At 38.4% G+C, this 21,595-nt stretch overlaps 1 protein-coding gene and 1 pseudogene across 1 annotated transcript in view; one reads left to right on the top strand and one right to left on the bottom strand.

The window, feature by feature from the left end:
- The window catches only part of CCDC192 (coiled-coil domain containing 192), a 241,297-nt gene that overhangs the window by 12,527 nt on the left and 207,175 nt on the right, over positions 1–21,595 (top strand). The window lies entirely within an intron of this gene.
- LOC117066317 lies at positions 9,552–9,628 on the bottom strand (annotated as a pseudogene).

The following is a 21,595-nucleotide window of genomic DNA, read 5'->3' as shown; positions in this document are numbered from 1 at the left end:
TGGTTGTAAATGTGTGGATTTCTGTATTTTATGCCAGTAGCATGCTGTTTGTTCATCATTGCTTTGCAGTATATTTGGAAGTAAGGTAGTGTGCCTCTAGCTTGGTTCTATTTGATGAAGATTGCTTTGGCTATTTGGGGTCTTTTGTGCTTCCATACAAATTTCAGGATTGTTTTATCTATTTCTCTGAAGAATGCCATTGGTATTTTGATAGGGATTACATTTAATCTGTAAATTTCTTTGGATAGTGAAGACATTTTAACAATATTAATATATGTGCATGAACATGAGAAATCTTTCCATTTATTTGTGTCCCCATTTCTTTCATCAGTATTTGGTAGTTTTTATTGTGAAGATCTGTTTTTGTGTGAAGTCTTTGAAGTTTCCTATACAAAAGACCATGTCATCTGTAAACAGTAATGTGATTTCCTCCTTTACAGTTTGAAGGCCCTGTATTTCTTTCTGCTGCCTAATTGCTCTGGCTAGAGCTTCCAGTACTATGTTGAATAAAATTGGTAAAAGTGGGCATCCTTGTCTTGTGATTTTAGTGAAAATGTTTTCAACTTTTCTCCATTCAGTATGATATTAAATATGACTTATCATATATGGTCTTTACTGTGCTGAGGCACATTCCTTCTATACCAAATTTGTTGAGAGTTTTTATCATGAAGGGATGTTGCATTTCATCAAGTGCTTTTTTTTTTTTTTTTTTTTTGCATCTGTTGAAATGATCATATGTTTTTGGCCTTCGCTCTGTTGATGTAATGAATAATGTTTATTGATTTGTGAATGTTGAACTCTCCTTGTATCCCTGGTATGAATTGCACTTAATCATGATGAATAGTCTTTTTGATGTGCTGTTGGATTGGATTTGCTAGCATTTTGTTGAGGATTTTTGCCTTTATGTTCATCAGGAATATTGGCCTGTAGTTTTCTTGTTTGTTGTGTCCTTGCCTGGTTTTGTATCAGGGTAATGCTCACTTCATAGACTGAGTTAGGAAGAATTTTCTTCACTTCAATTGTTTGGAATAGTTTAAGAAGAATGTATATTAGTTCTTCTTTAAATGTTTGGTAGATTTCAGCAGTGAAGCTGTCAGGTCCTGAGATTTTCTTTGATGGGAGATTTTTATTACTGATTCAATCTTGTTATTTGTTATTGGTCAGTCTAGGTTTACTATTTCTTCATACTTTATTCTTGATAGGTTGTATGTGCCCAGGAAGTTTCTCTTTTTATATTTAGGTCTATAATCCATTTTGAATTAATTTTTGGCTGCTGATGACTCACAGCTAAGTCTCTAGAAGTTCCCCTCAGCTGAGGGAGCTGCAATTTACCAGAATTACCTGCCCCACCTCCTTCTTCATAGGATTAACCTTCATTCAATGACTTCCGATGCAGGGCCATAAGATGTGACCTCCTTGCTTTGATTGGGAACAGTTTTGAAGGGCTAGCCTAGCTCCATATCTCCCCTTGGAATTGGCTGAAGCCTCTACTGTATTTTTCCTTCTCTCCTTCTTTCATGGGTGCTATCTGCAATAAGCCTTCTGCAGCCAAATCTCTCTTTCAGACTCTGTTTCCTGGAACCCTAACCTCATACAATCACAAAGATCAGAATAAATCATAACCTAATGAAGGAGGTTGTGTGAATAGAAATTGATAGTGTTATCACTGAAGGCAAGACAAAAAAATATGAATAGAAACTGTCATTGTAACTGACAGCCCTTTAGAGAAATCTTTCTTAATACATAAAAGAAATTACATGAATATCTGCTTGCAAACTTTAGGGAAGCAAAATATTTTATTTAACAAATCATTGCAATGTTCGTATATTCAATTTTAAGAATTTACTTTTTGCCACAAAAGGACACAAATAGTATGTAAATTGAATCTTTATTTCTAGATTCTTCTGCTAAAGGTAAGTAATGTTATTTTCCCAGATCTTATTTATCCACATTATTTCTCCTGTTCCCATTCTGTTCCCTGCCCCTATGTGACTATATTCACCCAATTTAAATAGTGTAGCCTAAATTCTCTACAGAAAAATGCTTCTGAAGATTTCAGCTCAAGCAGTGCATAGAAAGGTAATAGCAATAGTATCCTTGTAATAGGGATGGTTTTTTTGCCTGTTATCAAGAAAGATCAAAATTTCAATTAATTTAATTTGATTATCATTAATTTTTTGAATGCTATCTGCTGCAATTGACTAAAGTCTTAATATTTTATTTACTTAATAGTTTATTTCTCCTTCATAAAACCCATTAAAGTTGGGAAGCAGAAGGCCTCTAGAGAACTCTCTGGATGGACACTTCATCTGGGAATGCATTTCTGCAATCTGGGCAGCAATGGGAAGGAGGGGGAAAATTGTCATTGTGAGAGCTCTATCCAGAAGTTACGCATATAATTTCTGCACTCCTTCATCAGCCAAAGAAGTCACATGGTGCCCAACAACTTCAGGCTTGTGGAAGTAAAATCACATTATGTGCCTGGGAAAAGTTTTAGAACTATCTTGAGACCAGAAAATCATAGCAATATCAAGTTAGACTTAAAAAAAAAAAAAAAGAAACAAAAGACAGAATTAAACCTAAGAAGGAAGCATTATCTCCAGAAGTTCTCACTTTAATAATAAGTGCTATTTAACTTGAGAGCAGAGGCCATAAAAAAGATCTTAGTGATTTAAAATGAGGTTGGCCAAATATCTGGGAAGTGTCCTTTAGAAAATGATCCTTCACAAACAACTGGGCAAGATGACCTATTTCATTTTTAATTTATATGATAGTGTAGATGTATAAGAAACAAAAGGTCCTGTCTTCATGCAAATGTGTTCTTTTAATTTTGTAAAATGTCAACAGGCAAAGAAATTTAGAAAACATGTGGCACTGAAACAGATTGTTTACAGACAGAATGTTTTTCAGAATTTCCCCAAGAGGCACCAGTGGTGCAAAGAACCTCTATAAATGGAAGCATTTGAGTGTCTCCAAATTTGTTTCATCAGATACCCATGGCATTTTTTTTCTCCATTTGGCTCCTTCAAATGGCAAAAAGTTCCTAACAACTGGCATAATTTGAGGCAAGCATACTAATTTGTGCTGTGTAGTGCTGGCATATTTTATTCTCTATGAGGGTGTTGAGGAGTTTGTATGTATAGAAGGAAGGGAATTTGGTAATGTGAAAAGGGGAGAGAAATATATATCCGTAGAGTTTAAGGGTTACTCTGTACTAACATTTTGAATAAAATCAAATTTTATATGCAACTTGCTCATCCTCTGGAAACTGAATGTTTAGATCAGGAAGACTGGGCAAGGGGAAGCATGTTTTGAGGATCGTCTTGTTAAAAATATTTTACAATTTTTAATTGTTATGGGTACACAGTCGGTGTATATATCTATGGGGCACATGAGATGAAATGTTTTGATACAGGCATAAACATATAATAATCACAACAGGATAAATGGATACCCATCAACTCAAGCTTTTATAGTTTCTTTGTGTTACAAACAATCCAATTATATTTTTAAAATTATTTTTAAATGTACAATAAGTTATTGTTGACTGTACTCACCCTGTTGCGCTATCAAATACTAGATCTTATTCATTTTCTCCAACTACATTTTTGTACCCATTAACCATCCTCACTTCCCCACACAGACCCCTTCCAGCTTCTGTTGTCCATCCTTCTGCTTTTTATCTCCATGGATTCAATTGTTTTAATTTTTAGCTCCCAAAAGTGAGTGAGAACATGCAAAGTTTGTCCTTATGTGACAGGTTTATTTCACTTAACATAATGTCCTCCAGTTTCATCCATATTGTTGAAAATGACAGGATCTCATTCTTTCATATGGCTGACCAGTACACCAAAGTGTATATCTACCACATTTTCTTTTTCTATTCATCTGTTGATGGACACAGACTGCTTCCAAATCCTGGCTATTGTGAATAGTGCTGCAATAAACATGGGAGTGCAGGTATCTCTTCAATATGCTTGTTTCGTTCTTTTATATATATACCAAGCAGTGGGATTGCTGAATCATGTGGTAGCTCTATTTTTAGCTTTTTTGAGAAAACTCCTATATTAGTCCATTCTCACATTGCTCTAAAGAACTACCTGAGACTGGGTAATTTATAAAGAAAAGAGGATCAATTGGCTCATGGTTCTGCTGGCTGTACAGCAAGCATGGCTGGGAGGCCTCAGAAAACTTACAATCATGGTGGAAGTTGAAGAAGAAGGAGGCATGTTTCGCATGGCCAGATCAGGAGGAAGAGAGTGGGGAGGTGACACATGCTTTTTAAACAAGCAGATCTCATGAGAACTCACTATCATGAGAACAGCAAGGGGGATGTCCACCCCCTTGAGCCAATCATCTCCCACCAGGCTCTTCCTCCAACATTGGGGATCACAAAATTCAACATGAGATTTGTGCTGGGACACAAACTCAGACCATAGCATTTCACCCTCACCCTCCCAAATCTCATATCCTTCTCACATTGCAAATTACAATCAACCCTTCTCAACAGTCTCCCTAGTCTTAAATCATTTCAGCAGTAACTCAAAAGTCTACAGTCCAAAGTATCTTCTGAGACAAGATAAGCCCCTTCTGCCTATGAGCACATAAAATCAAAACCAGTTAGTTACATCCAAGATACAATAGGGGTACCAGCATTGGATAAATACTCCTATTCCAAAAGGGAAAAATCAGTCCAAACAAAGGGGCTAAAGACCCCATGCAAGTTCAAAACTCAGCAGGGCAGTCGCAGTCATTAAATCTTAAAGCTCTGAAATGATTTCCTTTGACTCCCTGTTTCACATCCTGGCAGCACTGATGAAATGGGAAGAATCCCAAGGCGTTGGGTAGCTCTGCCCTTGTGGTTCTGCAGGGGACAGCCCCCATGGCTGCTTTCATGGGCTGGCATTGAGTGTGCCTGCAGTTTTTCCAGGTGCATGGTGCAAGCTATTGGTGGACCTACCATGCTAGGGTCTGGAGGATGGTGGCCCTCTTCTCACAACTCCACTAGGCAGTGTCCCCGTGGGGACTCTGCATGTAGGCTCCAACCCCATATTTCTCCCCGACACTACCCTAGTAGAGGTTCTCCTTGAGGGCTTTGGCCCTGCAGCAGACTTCTGCCTGGACATCCAGGCCTTTCCATACATTCTCTGAAATCTAGGCAGAGGCTCCTAAGCCTCAACTCTCACATTCTGCACCCACAGGCTTAACACCACATGGAAGCCTCCAAGGCTTACAACTTGTACTCTCTGAAACAATAGGTATCTTGGGACCTTTAAGATACAAACCTTAAGATGACTACACCTGGATTGGCTCTAATGCATGGCACCATGTCCCAAGGCTGTACAGAGCAGCAGGACCTTGGGCCTGGCCACGAAACCGTTCTTCCTTCCTTGGCCTCCAGGCCTATGATGGGAGAGGATGCCATGAATTTCTCTGAAATGTCTTCGAGGTGTTTTTTCCATTATCTTGGCTATCAACATTTGGCTCCTTTTTCCATATGCAAATTTCTGTAGCTGGCTTGAATTTTTCCCCAGAAAACGGGTTTTTCTTTTCTACCACATGGCTGGGCTGCAAATTTTCCAAACTTTTACACTCTGCTTCCCTTTTAGATATTAGTTTAAGTCTCAGATCATTTCTTTGCTCATGCATATGACCATAGGCTGTTAGAACCAGCCAGGGCATATCTTGAATGCTTTGCTGCTTAGAAATTTCTTCTACCAGATACCCTAAATCATCTCTCTCATGTTCACCATTCTACATATTCCCAGAGCAGAGGCACAATGCCTCCAGCCTCTTTGCTAACACATAACAAAAGTTACCTTACTCCAGTTCCCAATAAGTTCCTTATCTCCATCTGAGACCAGCTCAGCCTGGACTTCATTGTCTATATCACTATCAGGATTTTGATCACAACCATTCAACTAGTCTCTAGGAGTTCCAAACTTTCCCTCATCTTTCTGTCTTCTTCTGAGCCCTCCAAACTCTTCTAACCTATGCCCATTACTGAGTCCCAAAGCTGCTTCTACATTTTCAGGTATCTTTATAGCAATGACCCAATCCCAGTATTAATTTTCTATATTAGCCCATTCTCGAATTTCTATAAAGAACTACCTGAGACTGAGTAATTTATAGATAAAACAGGTTTGATTGACTCAAGGTACCACAAGCTGTACAGGAAACATGGCTGTGGAGGCCTCAGGAAACTTGCAATCATGGTACAAGGCAAAGGAGAAGGAGGCATGTCTCACATGGCTGGAGCAGAAGGAAGAGAGAAAGGGGGGAGGTGCCACACACTTTTAAACAACCAAATCTCACGAGAACTCACTCACTATCATGCGAACAGCAAAGGGGAATCTGCTCCAATGGTCCAATTACCCCCCATTAGGCTCCTCCTCCAACACTGGGAATTACAATTCAACATGAGATTTGGGTGGGGACACAAATTCAAACCATATCACCTCCATACTGTTCTTTATAGTAGCTGTACTAATTTACGTTTCCACCAACAGTGTATGAGGGTTCCCTTTTCTCCACATCCCTGCCAGCGTTTGTCATTGCCTATCTTTTGGATAAAGGCCATTTTAACTGGGGAGAGATGATATCTCCTGTAGTTTTGATTTGCATTTCTCTGATGGTCAGTGATGTCAAGCACTTCTTCATATGCCTATTTGCCATTTGTATGTCTTCTTTTGAGGAATATCTATTAAGATCTTTTGTTCATTTTTAAGTAGAGTATTAGCTTTTTTTTTTCTATCGTTTGAGTTCCTTATATATTCTGGTTATGAATCCCTTGTCAGATGGGTCGCTTGCAAATATTTTCTCCCATTTGTGGGTTGTTTCCTCACTTTGTTGATTATTTCCTTTGCTATATAGAAGCTTTTTAACTTGATGTGATCCCATTTGTCCATTTTTGCTTGGTTCCCTGTGCTTACGGAGTATTACTCAAGAAATATTTGCCCAGAACAATGTCCTGAAGAGTTTCCTCAGTGTTTTCTTTAGTGGTTTCATAGTTGAGGTCTTAGATTTAAGTCTTTCATCCATTTTTATTTGAGTTTTGTATATGGTGAAACATAGGGGTCTAGTTTCATTCTTCTTCATATGCATATCCAGTTTTCCCAGCACCTTTTTTTTTTTTTTTATACTTTAAGTTCTAGGGTACATGTGCATAACGTGCAGGTTTGTTACATATGTATACTTGTGCCATGTTGGTGTACTGCACCCATCAACTCGTCAGCACCCCTCAATTCATCATTTATATCAGGTATAACTCCCAATGCAATCCCTCCCCCCTCCCCCCTCCCCATGATAGGCCCCCGGTGTGTGATGTTCCCCTTCCCAAGTCCAAGTGATCTCATTGTTCAGTTCCCACCTATGAGTGAGAACATGTGGTGTCTGGTTTTCTGTTCTTCTGATAGTTTGCTAAGAATGATGGTTTCCAGCTGCATCCATGTCCCTACAAAGGATGCAAACTCATCCTTTTTTATGGCTGCATAGTATTCCATGGTGTATATGTGCCACATTTTCTTAGTCCAGTCTGTCACTGATGGACATTTGGGTTGATTCCAAGTCTTTGCTATTGTGAATAGTGCCGCAATAAACAAACGTGTGCATGTGTCTTTATAGCAGCATGATTTATAATCCTTTGGGTATATACTCAGTAGTGGGATGACTGGGTCATATGGTACATCTAGTTCTAGATCCTTGAGGAATTGCCATACTGTTTTCCATAATGGTTGAACTAGTTTACAATCCCACCAACAGTGTAAAAGTGTTCCTATTTCTCCACATCCTCTCCAGCACCTGTTGTTTCCTGACTTTTTAATGATTGCCATTCTAACTGGTGTGAGATGGTATCTCATTGTGGTTTTGATTTGCATTTCTCTGATGGCCAGTGATGATGAGCATTTTTTCATGTGTCTGTTGGCTGTATGAATGTCTTCTTTTGAGAAATGTCTGTTCATATCCTTTGCCCACTTTTTGATGGGGTTGTTTGTTTTTTTCTTGTAAATTTGTTTGAGTTCTTTGTAGATTCTGGATATTAGCCCTTTGTCAGATGAGTAGGTTGCAAAAATTTTCTCCCATTCTGTAGGTTGCCTGTTCACTCTGATGGTAGTTTCTTTTGCTGTGCAGAAGCTCTTTAGTTTAATCATATCCCATTTGTCAATTTTGGCTTTTGCTGCCATTGCTTTTGGTGTTTTAGACATGAAGTCCTTGCCCATGCCTATGTCCTGAATGGTACTACCTAGGTTTTCTTCTAGGGTTTTTATGGTATTAGGTCTAACATTTAAGTCTCTAATCCATCTTGAATTAATTTTCCTATAAGGAGTAAGGAAAGGATCCAGTTTCAGCTTTCTACTTATGGCTAGCCAATTTTCCCAGCACCATTTATTAAATAGGGAGTCCTTTCCCCATTTCTTGTTTCTCTCAGGTTTGTCAAAGATCAGATGGCTGTAGATGTGTGGTATTATTTCTGAGGACTCTGATCTGTTCCATTGGTCTATATCTCTGTTTTGGTACTAGTACCATGCTGTTTTGGTTACTGTGGCCTTGTAGTATAGTTTGAAGTCCGGTAGCGTGATGCCTCCAGCTTTGTTCTTTTGACTTTTAGAATTGTCTTGGCAATGCGGGCTCTTTTTTGGTTCTATATGAACTTTAAAGCTGGTTTTTCCAGTTCTGTGAAGAAAGTCATTGGTAGCTTGATGGGGATGGCATTGAATGTATAAATAACCTTGGGCAGTATGGCCATTTTCACGATATTGATTCTTCCTATCCATGAGCATGGTATGTTCTTCCATTTGTTAGTGTCCTCTTTGATTTCACTGAGCAGTGGTTTGTAGTTCTCCTTGAAGAGGTCCTTTACATCCCTTGTCAGTTGGATTCCTAGGTATTTGATTCTCTTTGAAGCAATTGTGAATGGGAGTTCATTCATGATTTGGCTCTCTGTTTGTCTGTTACTGGTGTATAAAAATGCTTGTGATTTTTGCACATTGATTTTGTATCCTGAGACTTTGCTGAAGTTGCTTATCAGCTTAAGGAGATTTTGGGCTGAGACAATGGGGTTTTCTAAATATACAATCATGTCATCTGCAAACAGGGGCAATTTGACTTCTTCTTTTCCTAACTGGATACCCTTGATTTCTTTCTCTTGCCTGATTGCCCTAGCCAGAACTTCCAACACTATGTTGAATAGGAGTGTTGAGAGAGGGCATCCCTGTCTTGTGCCAGTTTTCAAAGGGAATTTTTCCAGTTTTTGCCCATTCAGTACGATATTGGCTGTGGGTTTGTCATAAATAGCTCTTATTATTTTGAGGTACGTTCCATCAATACCGAATTTATTGAGCGTTTTTAGCATGAAGGGGTGTTGAATTTGGTCAAAAGCCTTTTCTGCATCTATTGAGATAATCATGTGGTTCTTGTCTTTGGTTCTGTTTATATGCTGGATTACGTTTATTGATTTACAAATGTTGAACCAGCGTTGCATCCCAGGGATGAAGCCCACTTGATCATGGTGGATAAGCTTTTTGATGTGCTGCTGAATCCGGTTTGCCAGTATTTTACGGTGCTCTACACGTTCAGAGAATCTTCTCTAGTAATAAACTATAGAAATAATCCCTGAAAGTATAGTCTTCCAGCACCGTTTATTGAAGAGACTGTCCTTTCTCCAATGTATGTTCTTGGCACCTTTGTCAAAAATGAGTTTACTGTAGATGATTAATTTATTTCTGGGTTCTCTATTTTGCTCCATTGGTCTGTTTTCATTTTTCTGCCAGTATCATGCTGTTTTGGTTACTATATTTCTGTGGTATAATTTGAAGTCAGGTAATGTGATTCCTCCAGTTTTGTTCTTTTTGCTCAGGGCATCATTGGCTATTCTGGGTCTTTTGTGGTTCCATACAATTCTTGGATTTTTTTTTTTTAATTCTGTGAAGAATTTCATTGGCATTTTGGTAGAGATTGCATTGAATCTGTACATTGCTTTGGGCAGTATGGACATTTTAAAAATATTTATTCTTCCAGACCATGAACGTGGATTTTTTTTTTCCTTTTTTTTGGTATCCTCTTCAATTTCTTGCATTAATGTTTTATAGTTTTTGCTGTAGAGATCTTTCATTTATTTGACTAAGTTTATTCCTGGGTATTTTATTTTATTTTTATCTCTAGCAAATGGAATTACTTTCTTGATTTCTTTTTCAGGTTGTTTGCTGTTGGCATATAGAAATGTTACTGATTTTTGTATGTTGATTTTGTATTCTATGACTTTACTAAATTTGTTTATCAGTTCTAACAGCTATTTTTTTATGAAGTCTTTAGGTTTTTACAAACATAAGAGCATATTATCTGCAAACAAGGATAGTTTGACTTCTTCCTTTTCAATTTGGATGCTCTCTATTTCATTCTCATCTCATTGCTCTAGGTAGGAGTTCTAGTACTATGTTGAATAACAGTGGTGAAAGTGGAGAGACCATCAAAATTAATCAGTCTGACTTTGAGAGCACACTTCAATTGCTATGATCTGAAGAAAATTACTTTTCAAAACTAAAATTTCCTTAAGAGAAGATATCCTTCCAAGGGGTTAGGACAATTACTCAATCTAGCCTTTCCCTTTGAGTGGCTTTCTCTGGATACTTGGGGAAGTTGGCAGAGAGTGCAGGTGGCAGCAGGGTAAATAGCACAAGGATGCAGCCTCTCAGGAAGAAAGTCTGACCTCTGGCTGCCCTCAGTCTCACCGGGCAGATTTCATAACATCAGTTTAATTTATTTTGATAGTTTCATTAAATTGAAATTTGCTGCTGGATATAATAGCCCCAGGTCTTCATGTCAATAGCTAAACCGTTTATGTTAGATCAGGTATCAGAGTCCATTGGTTATTTTGAAATACGTTTAAATATTTCAATCAATGTGGTGTACTATCTGTACTTAGGTTCAGAGAAATGAGGGCTTTTCTAAGTTTGATTAGAGCTTGCTTCTTCACAAAGTTGATTGTCTCCTTGAATGAGGTTATGCATTAACACACAAAGATGACAAAATAATTTGGATTCTGAAAATTCTGTATCTCATAAGAAAAGTTATCACTTATCATTTTTTCAACCCATTTAAGAAGTATTTCCAAATACTCAAAGTAAGTGATGGAAAAATATTTATAAATGTTTATTACAATACAATATCCTTTATATATTAAGGTCTTGCCTCAAATGCCTAAGGAGAATGCTATAAATTCTAGAACAACCTGCTTTCTCTAGGGCCTATTTCTACCTGTAATCTTCCTTAAAATAGAAACATCTATGTCTGTGGTGACTGCATTCTGAATCCTATTAATCTTTCTTCTTCCAAATTATAGCAGCATTGAGTTTTTGTCTCCTAATGTGTTCTTACATTCTTTTCTGATAATTATGTTATTGAATATCTAGAAAGAAGACTTCCATAGTACTTGCTTTGTTACCACTCATCACGTAATGCTGAAATCCAAATGTACTAAATGGTTGGAACTGATTTGTGGTTTAAAAAAAAAGTCTAGGCCTGGCACGGTGGCTCACGCCTGTAATCTGAGCACTTTCGGAGGCTGAGGCGGGTGGATCATGAGATCAAGAGATCAAGATCATCCTGGCCAACATGGGGAAACCCTGTCTCTATTAAAAACACAAAAATTAGCTGGGTGTGGTGGCACGCGCCTATAGTCCCAGCTACGTGGGAGGCTGAGGCAGCAGAATTGCTTAAACCTGGGAGGCAGAGGTTGCAGTGAGCTAAGATAGTGCCACTGCACTCCACCCTGGTGACAGAGTGAGACTCTGTCTCCCCCTCCCCCAAAAAAGGAAACTCTAGTACCTGCAAGGTAAGTTTCAAATATTCTAGTACTTACCCTTGTGTATACTACGAAAATAGTCATCATCATTCACCATCTCAACTAAAGAAATCCATCTAAATTTTTGTATTTTTAAAGTCATTTTTCAAATAATTTACAGAAGGATAAAGGCATAATAGAAAAACTGATTAGAAATTTTAATAAAAGTTAAACATAGCAAAACTCTTTATATCAAATAAAAAATTTGGCACACAAACATTATAAAAGATAAAAGAATATTGTCATATATTCAATTAGCAAAAGAGCAAAGTCCAAATTCTTGTTGCAAAATATGGTGTGATACAGTCTGTCCTGTATGACAGTACCCTATTTTCTTTATTTTCCATAGAGACAGGTTGGGAATTACTCATTGATTCATGAATTTGGGGAAATTTATTAAAGTTTGTAGGAAATCATGATCTAAAGATTCATAGTCTATTTCACTTACATGATTGATTCCATTATGAACATTAGTGTGTAAAGTAGCACTGTCCAACAGAAGTATATTTCATGTTATATATGTAACTTAGAAGTTTCTAGTAGCAAAATAGAAAATTTTGAAGTAACCAGGTGAAATTAAATTTTAATAATACATTTTATTTAATCTCACATATTCAAAGTATTATCATTTCAACATATAATTGATATAAAAATATTAATAAGATATCTGACATTCCCATTTATTGTACTAAAGCTTCAAAATCAGTATGTATTTTATACTTAAAACACATCTTAAGGCAAACTAACCATATTTTCAGTACCTGAATGTCACATGTAGTTAGTGGCCACCCTATGGGACAGTGCTGGTCCAGAGAGCTTGCTGTAGCTCTTTATATTCATCTTCTGATTTGTCTAAGAATTGTGAAATGTCTCCCTCTGTCAGTTTTCTTCTGTTTGGTCATTATAGATGGAAAAAGAAAAACTCAGTGTTCTCAACTGTGTTCAATGAAAGCTAAAAATACTATACACATGGTGTCCCCTCTTCTGCACCATCTTGAAAGATGATGCAATACTTTCGGCAACGCAGTATAAAATTCAAAGATGATTATTAATTTCACTATTGTATTTGTCTTTCTAGTAGGTTCCATTATTTTTTGTTTTTCTCTTCAGTCTTTTTTTTAAGTCATAGTCGAAAACAATTGATGAATAAGAAAAAAAAATCCTAGTATAAAAAAATAGCAAAATGTTTAACATGTTAGAAAAAGAAGATCACTAAGATCCTACAATATATCTTAGCTTTATAGAAGGCTCAATGGACTTGTGTGATAACTGCAAGATAGAATAAATTTTATTTTAAAATAAACATATGTTATCTTTGTTCTTTGTAAGACTATTAAATAATAAACTTCACAAAATATGAACTTTCACAGATAGAACTGCTCAAAAAAAGAAACAAAACTATAATTGAGTCCAATGAACTCCGATGCTATATGGAGGGTTAAATCGCATTAATTGAACAGCATGTGGGGGAAAACTTCAGAGACACATTTACTTTTTAGTCCCCCTTTTCTTCTCTGTAAGCTTTCATCTCATAGGACTTTTCCCAAGTTTTCTCCTCAAAAAGTCTTTGAAAAACTTTCTCTGTTAGTCCCAGTCCACACTCTCTTCATCTCAAAAGCCCCAAAGAGCCTGTCTAACAAGAAGGTCACCCAGAGGAGGGACAGCAGCCATCACTGCAGCTCCAGTCTGCCATTTTCTCCTGTGGGTGCAGGGGAGACTGGGCGGTTTGGGCCCAGGAGGAATTCCCCACAGCACAGCACAGCGGCTGTGGCAGATCATGACCAGACTCCCTCTTGAGGCCAGACCTGGACCCATCCTTCCTCACTGGTCAGGGCCTCCTTGTGGGAATTTCAGCCATTCTGGCCAGGGGTTTACGGACAGAACTCTGATCTCCCGGGGTAAGGGGATCAGCAGACTTAGTCTTTTCCCTTGCTGGCTCTGAGGAATCCAGGCAGTCTGGATGAGTGGGATTCCTCCCACACAGTGCACCCCCTCCACCAAGGGGCCACCAGAGTGCTTCACTAAGCAAGTCTTTGATCCCATGCCTCCTTACTGGGTAAGACCCTACAACAGTGGTTGCCAGACACCTTATACAGGAGCATTCCTGCTGGCATCACATTGGTACCCCTCTGGGACAGAGCGCCCAGGGGAAGGAGGGAACAGTCATCTTTGCTGTTCTGCAGCCTCCCCTGGTGACACCTCCAAGTGTGGGAGGGACCCAGGCAAATAGGGTCTGGAATAGACCCTCAGCAAACCATAGCAACCCTACTGAAGAGGGGCCTGACTGTTAAAAGAAAAACAGGCTGGGAGTGGTGGCTCACGCCTGTAATCCCAACACTTTGGGAGGCCACGTGGCGGGCGATCACCTGAGATTGCGAGTTCGAGACCAGCCTCACCAACATGGAGAAACCGCATCGCCACTAAAAATACAAAATTAGCCAGGCGCACTGGCACGTGCCTGTAATCCCACCTACTCGGGAGGCTGAGGCAGGATTCACTTGAACCCGGGAGGCGGAGGTTGTGGTGAACCGAGATCATACCATTGCACTTCAGCCTGGGCAACAAGAGTGAAACTCCATTTCAAAGAAAAGGAAAGAAAAGAAAAAGAAACAAACAGAAAGCAACAACAGCTTCAGCAAAAAGTCCCCACAAAATCCCCATCCAAAAGTCAGCAGCCTCAAAGATCAAAACTACATAAACTCATGCTGAAAACTCAAAAAGCCAGAGTGCCTCTTCTCTTCCAAAGGATCACAATACCTCTCCAGCAAGGGAACAGAACTGGGATGAGGCTGAGATGGGTAAACTGACAGAAGTAGGCTTCAGAAGGTGAGTAATAACGAACACTGCTGAGCTAAAGCAGCATGTTCTAACCCAATGCAAAGACGCCATGAACCACAATGACACACCATAGGGGCTGTTAACCAAAATAAGCAGCCTAGAGAAGAAAATAAATGACCTGACGGAGCTGAAAACACAACATGAGAATTTCACAATGCAACCACAAGTATCTACAGCCCAATAGACCAGGCAGAGACACGAATTCCAGAGCTTGAAGACTATCTTGCTGAAATAAGACAGGCAAACAAGATTAGAGAAACATGAATGAAAAGGAAAAACAAAACCTCTGAGGACTATGGGATTATGTAAAAGGACCAAACCTACAACTGATTGAGGTACCTGAAAGAGATGGGGAGAACAAAACCAAGTTGGAAAACATACTTCAGGATATCATCCAGGAGAACTTCCCAACCTAGTAAGACACACTAACATTCAAAGTTAGGAAATCCAGAGAACCCCAGTAAGATACTCCATGAAAAGATCAACCCCATGATTGTCAGATGCTCCAAGGTCAAAATGAAGGGAAAAAATGTTAAGGACAGCCAGAGAGAAAGGCCATGTCACCTACAAAGGGAAGCCCATCAGACTAACAGAGGACCTCTCAGTAGAAACCTTACAAGCCAGAAAAGATTGGGGTGACAATACTCAACATTCTTAAAGAATTTCCAAACTAGAATTTTATATCCAGCCAAACTAAACTTCATAAGCAAAGGAGAAATAAAATCTTTTTCAGACAAGCAAATGCTGAGAGAATTTGTCACCACAAATCGGGCTTTGCAGGAGCTCCTGAAGAAAGCACTAACTATGGAAAGGAAAACCCATTGCCAGCCACTACAAAAACACACTGAAGTACAAAGACCAATGACACTATGAAGCAACTACATCAACAAGTCTGCAAAATAACCAGCTAGCATAATGGTGACAGGATCAAATTCACACATAACAGTATTAACCTTAAATGTAAATGGGCTAAGTGCCCCAATTAAAAGACACAGAATGACAAGCTGAATAAAGAGTCAAGACCCATCAGTGTGCTGTATTCAAGGGAACTATCTCATGTGCAAAGACACACATAGACTCAAAATAAAAGGGTGGAGAAAAACTTACCAAGCAGATGGAAAGTAGGAAAAAACACAAATTGCAATCCCAGTTTCTTTTTTTTCTTTTTTTTTTGGAGATGGAGTCTGGCTCTGTCACCCAGGCTGGAGTGCACTGGCATGATCTCGGCTCACTGCAGTCTCTGCCTTCTGAGTTCAAGCAATTCTCCTGACTCAGCCTCCCGAGTAGCTGGGACTACAGGCACATGCCACCACACCTGGCTAATTTTTGTAGTTTTAGTAGAGACAGGGTTTCACCATGTTGGTCAGACTAGTCTCAAACTCTTGACCTCAGGTGATCAGCCTGCCTCAGCTTCCCAAAGTACTGGGATTACAGGTGTGAGCCACTGAAACTGGCTGCAATCCTAGTTTCTGACAAAACAGAGCTTAAGCCAACAAAGATTGAAAATGACAAAAAGGGCATTATATAATGGTAAAGGGTTTAATTCAACGAGAAGAGCTAACTATCCTAAATATATATGCACCCAATGCAGGAGCAACTAGATTCATAAAGCACATTCATATATACCTTCAAAGAGAATTAGACTCCCACACAATAATAATGGGAGACTTTAAGACTCCACTGTCAATATTAGACAGATCACAGATCATAGCAACAGAGCACTGACAAAGATATTTAGGACTTGAACTCAGCTCTGGATCCAGTGGACCTGATATATATCTACAGAACTATCCATGTCAAAACAACAGAATATGCATTCTTCTCAGTGCCACATGGCACTTACTCTAAAATCAATCACATAATTGGAAGTAAAACACTCCTCAGCAAATGTAAGTGAACTGAAATAATAACAAACAGTCTCCCAGACCATAGCACAATCAAATTAGAATTCAAGATTAGGAAACTCACTCAAAACCACACAACTACATGAAAATTGAACTACCTGCTCCTGAATGACTCCTGGGTAAATAACAAAAATTAAAGTAAAAATCAAGAAGTTCTTTGAAACCAATGATAACAAAGAAACAATGTACCAGAATCTTTGGGATGCAGCTACAGCAGTGTTAAGAGGGAAATTTACAGCACTAAATGCCCACATCAAAAAAGATTAGAAAGACCTCAAATCGGCATCCTAATATCACAACTAAAAGAACTAGAGAACCAAGAGCAAATAAACCCCAAAGCTAGCAAGAGACAAGAAATAACCAAAATCAGAGTGGAACTGAAGAAGATAGAGACACAAAAAACCTTTCCAAAAATCGATTAATCTGGGAGCTGCTTTTATGAAAAAATTAATAAAATAGATAGACCAATAGCTAGACTAATAAAGAAGAAAAGAGAGAGGAATCAAATAGATACAATAAAAATGATAAAGGAGATATTACCACTGACCCCACAGAAATATAAACAACCATCAGAGAATACTATAAACAGCTCTATGCAAATAAACTAGAAAATGTAGAAGAAATGGATAAATTCCTGGACACATACATCCTCCCAAGACTGAACCAATAAGAAGTTGATATCTGAATAGACCAATTACAAGTTCTAAAATTGAGGCAGTAATAAATGGTCTACCAACCAAAAGAAGCCTAGGACCAGAGAGTTTTATAGCTGAATTCTACCAGCGGTACAAAGAGGAACTGGTACCATTTATTCTGAAACTATTCCAAACAATTGAAAAGGAGAGACTCCTCCCTATCTCATTTTATGAGGCTAACATCATTCTGACACCAAAACCTGGCAGAGATACAACAAAAAAAACTTCAGGCCAATATCCCTGATGAACATCGATGCAAAAATCCTCAGTAAAATACTGGCAAACCAAATCCAGCAGCACATCAAAAAGCTTATCCACTATGATCAACTCAGCTTCATCCCCAGAATGAAGGCTGGTTCAACATATGCAAATCAATAATGTAATTCATTACATAAACAGAACTAAAGACAAAAACTGCATGATTACCTCAATAGATGCAGAAAAGGCCTTCAATAAATTTCAACATCACTTTATGTTAAAAACTCTCAATAAACTAGGTATTGATGGAACATACCTTAAAATAATAAGAGCCATTTATGACAAATCCACAGCCAGTATCATACTGAATGGGCAAAAGCTACAAGCATTCCCTTGAAAACAGTTCAAGACGAGGATGCCCTCTCTCACTACTCCTATTCAACATAGTATTGGAAGTTTTGGCCAGAGCAATCAGGCAAGAAAAAGGAATAGAGGTATTCAAATAGGAAGGGAGGAAGCCAAGCTGTCTCTATTTGCAGATGACATGATCGTATATCTAGAAAATTCCATCATCTCAGCCTCAAAGCTTCTTAAGCTGATAAGCAACTTCAGCAAAATCTCAGGATACAAAATAAATAAGCAAAACTCACAAGCATTCCTATACACCAATGATAGACAAGCAGAGAGCCAAATCATGAATGAACTCCTGTTCACAATTGCTAGAAATAGAATAAAATACCTAGGAATACAGCTAACAAGGGAAGTGAAGGACCTCTTCAAAGAGAACTAAAAACCACTGCTCAGGGAAATCAGAGAGGGCACAAATGGAAAAACATTCTATGCTCACAAATAGGAAGAATCAATATCATAAAAATGGCCATACTGCCCAAAGTAATTTATCGATTCAATGCTACTCCTATTCAAATACCACTGACATTCTTCACAGAACTAGAAAAAACTACTTTAGAATTCATACAGAACCAAAAAAGAGCCTGTATAGCCAAGACAATTCTAAGAAAACAGAGCAAAGCTGGAGGCATTATGCTACCCAATTTTAAACTATACTACAAGCCTACAGTAACCAAAACAGCATGGTTCTGGTACAAAAACAGACACATAGACCAATGGAACGAATAGAGAACTCAGAAATAAGACTACGACCATCTGATCTTTGACAAACCTGACAAAAATAAGCAATGAGGAAAGGATTCCCTGTTTAATAAATGGTGCTGGAGAACTGGCTAGCCGTGTGCAGAAAATTGAAACTGGATGCCTTCCTTATACCATATACAAAAATTAACTCAAGATGGATTAAAGACTTAAATGTAAAACCCAAAACTATAATATCCCAAACAGAAAATCTGGGCAATACAATTCAGGACATAGGCTGTGGCAAAGATTTAATGACTAAAATGTCAAAAGCAATTGCAACAAAAATAAAAAATTGACAAATGGGATCTAATTGAACTAAAGAGCTTATGTATACCAAAAGAAACTATCATTAGAGTGAACAGACAGCCTACAGAATGGGAGAAAATTTTTGCAATCTATTCATCTGACAAAGTTCTAATATCCAGAATCTACAAGGAACTTAAAGAAATGTAGAAGAAAAAGAAAAACAACCCCATTAAAAAGTGAGCAAAAGACATAAACAGACATTTCCTAAAAGAAGACATTTATGTGGCCAACAAACGTATGGAAAATAGCTCAACATCACTGATCATTAGAGAAATGCAAATCAAAACCACAATGAGATACCATCTCACACCAGTCAGAATGGCAATTATTAAAAAGTCAAGAAAAAACAGCTGCTGGCAATGCTATGGAGAAGAAGAAACACTTTTACACTATTCGTAGGAATGTAAATTAGTTCAACCATTGTGGAAGAGTGTGGTGATTCCTCAAAGACACAGAACAAGAAATACCATTTGACCCAGCAACCCCATTATTAGGTATATACCCAGAGGAATATAAATCATTCTGTTATACAGATACATGCATGCATATGTTCATTGCAGCACTATTCACAATAGCAAAGACATGGAATCAACCCAAATGTCCATCAATGATAGAGTGGATAAAGAAAATGTGGTACATATACACCATGGAGTACTACACAATCATAACAAGGAATGAGATCATGTCATTTGCAGGGATGTGGATGGAGCGGGAAGCCATTATCCTCAGCAAACTAACGCAGGAACAGAAAACCAAACACCACATGTTCTCACTTATAAGTGGGAGCCAAATGATGAGAACACAGGACCACAGGGAGGGCAATAACACACCCTGGGGCCTGTCAGGGTGAGGGTGGTGGGAGGAAGGAGAGCATCAGGGTAAATAGTTAATGCGTGTGGGGCTTAATACCTAGGTGATAGGTTAATAGATGCAGCAAATCATCATGGCACACGTTTACCTGTGCAACAAACCTGCACATCCCACACATGTACCCTGGAACTTAAAATAAAATAATACAATTTTTTAAAAAGAAGGTCAAGGAAGAGAAGAAATGGAGCAGACCAAGTAAAAATTATCCTTTGCTGGCAGGGGAGGATACAAGATTGTGCCCTACCCACTTGCATTTTTGAATTTTTGCTCTTAGTTTATGCATAACGATGTGCCTTTTCTAACAAGAAGTAACCAGGCTAGGAGGTATATTCACATAAAGCCAAGAGTTTCTGGTCCTTACAGTCAACTCCCAGACTCTCTCCTAGGCTGGGAACTCCCAGAAGCTACATCATAGGACCATAAAATCTACAGCTTGAAGAGAGAATTTTCTTTTTACTTGCTACTATGGACCAGTCATTATACTAAGTAAGTTTCTGAATTACCCCATGTAATAATCACAGCAAACCCTGGAGTTATCACCTCCTCCATTTTTATAGATGAGAAAATGGGGGCTCAGAATAATTAAATTACTTACTTACTTAAAGTCACACAAACAATAAGTATAATTACGTCAAGGAGCTTGCATCAGTCAGATTCATATTTGAAATCAACAGAACCCATACTAGTTCGGATTCAGGGGGGAAAGAATTTTTGGGAAATACTAGATATGCCAGAGGTTCTTTAGGAGAGCCAGAGTATCAACCTTGGAGGCTACACCCAATTACCTTGCAGATTCTGAGGGCAAACCTGTTACTGCTGCCACCAGACCTATAACCTGTCATTTTCCCTGAATCTGAGATATTACTTCTAAGTCTTCTGTCACTGTAGCCCCTGAAAACAGAATGACCCCATCCACCAAGCCAGATTCCAAGCTGTTTGGCACCTTTTTCATTTCATTCTCAACCACATCGAAGTTTCATGCTGGTGTGTCTGACTTGGTGGAGTCTAAGTCAAATGACTACACCTTGGCTGTGAAGTATGCTTGGGAAGGAGCTCCTGGCTTTTAACTTTGGAAGATAGGGTACATGGGATGGGAAATTCTCCAAAGAGAGAAAGACACTGGACAGTCAAAACAGCTCACCAAATGGCCAGTGCAGAGGTCAAGTTGAATGACGTACAATGGTCTTCTCATTTCACAGATGGGAAAATTAAGGCCCACTGAGTAGCTACAGTTGGCTGTTCTATGCTTTCTTCTCCAATATTTTTGACATGCCTCTTAGAAGCATTTTGACTGCAAGACCTTAAAAGAAGTGGAAATTCACAGCAAAATGAGCCTTTCCATCTGTCTTCTGTGCCTTATCATATTGGAATGCACTATGGAAATTGTTGCTAAACTTTTATCTGATATGAAAGGATGCATAACACATTTCTCCTTCAGATCTTGGTAAAGAAGGGAATCTGCAAATGCCAGTCTGGGAGGAAATGAAAGGGTTTCTCATGAAAAAGGTTTCTATGAAACTTCAAGTTCAATGAAGGATTTCCTTGCTAGGTTTTGGAAATAGCATTGTTGGAATATTGAAGTTCTTATCATTGTAATTGATTTTTTAAATTTTTTAAAATTCGCCTATTTAGAATCTGAAACTCTTTAGTAGAAAAAAGTTACCTCCAGTCTGAACACTGTCAATCATAAAACATTTGCTGTTGATTTTACACAGTATAGCAAAATTTATATAACAAAACTAACTTTGAAAAGCCACAATCAACTTGGGCAATGAAATGTCATCAATTCTATC

Source organism: Trachypithecus francoisi, unplaced genomic scaffold (genome assembly GCF_009764315.1).
Source record: "Trachypithecus francoisi isolate TF-2019V2 unplaced genomic scaffold, Tfra_2.0 Lachesis_group2, whole genome shotgun sequence".
NCBI classification, from domain to species: domain Eukaryota; kingdom Metazoa; phylum Chordata; class Mammalia; order Primates; family Cercopithecidae; genus Trachypithecus; species Trachypithecus francoisi.
This window is presented reverse-complemented; position numbering and strand designations above follow the sequence as displayed.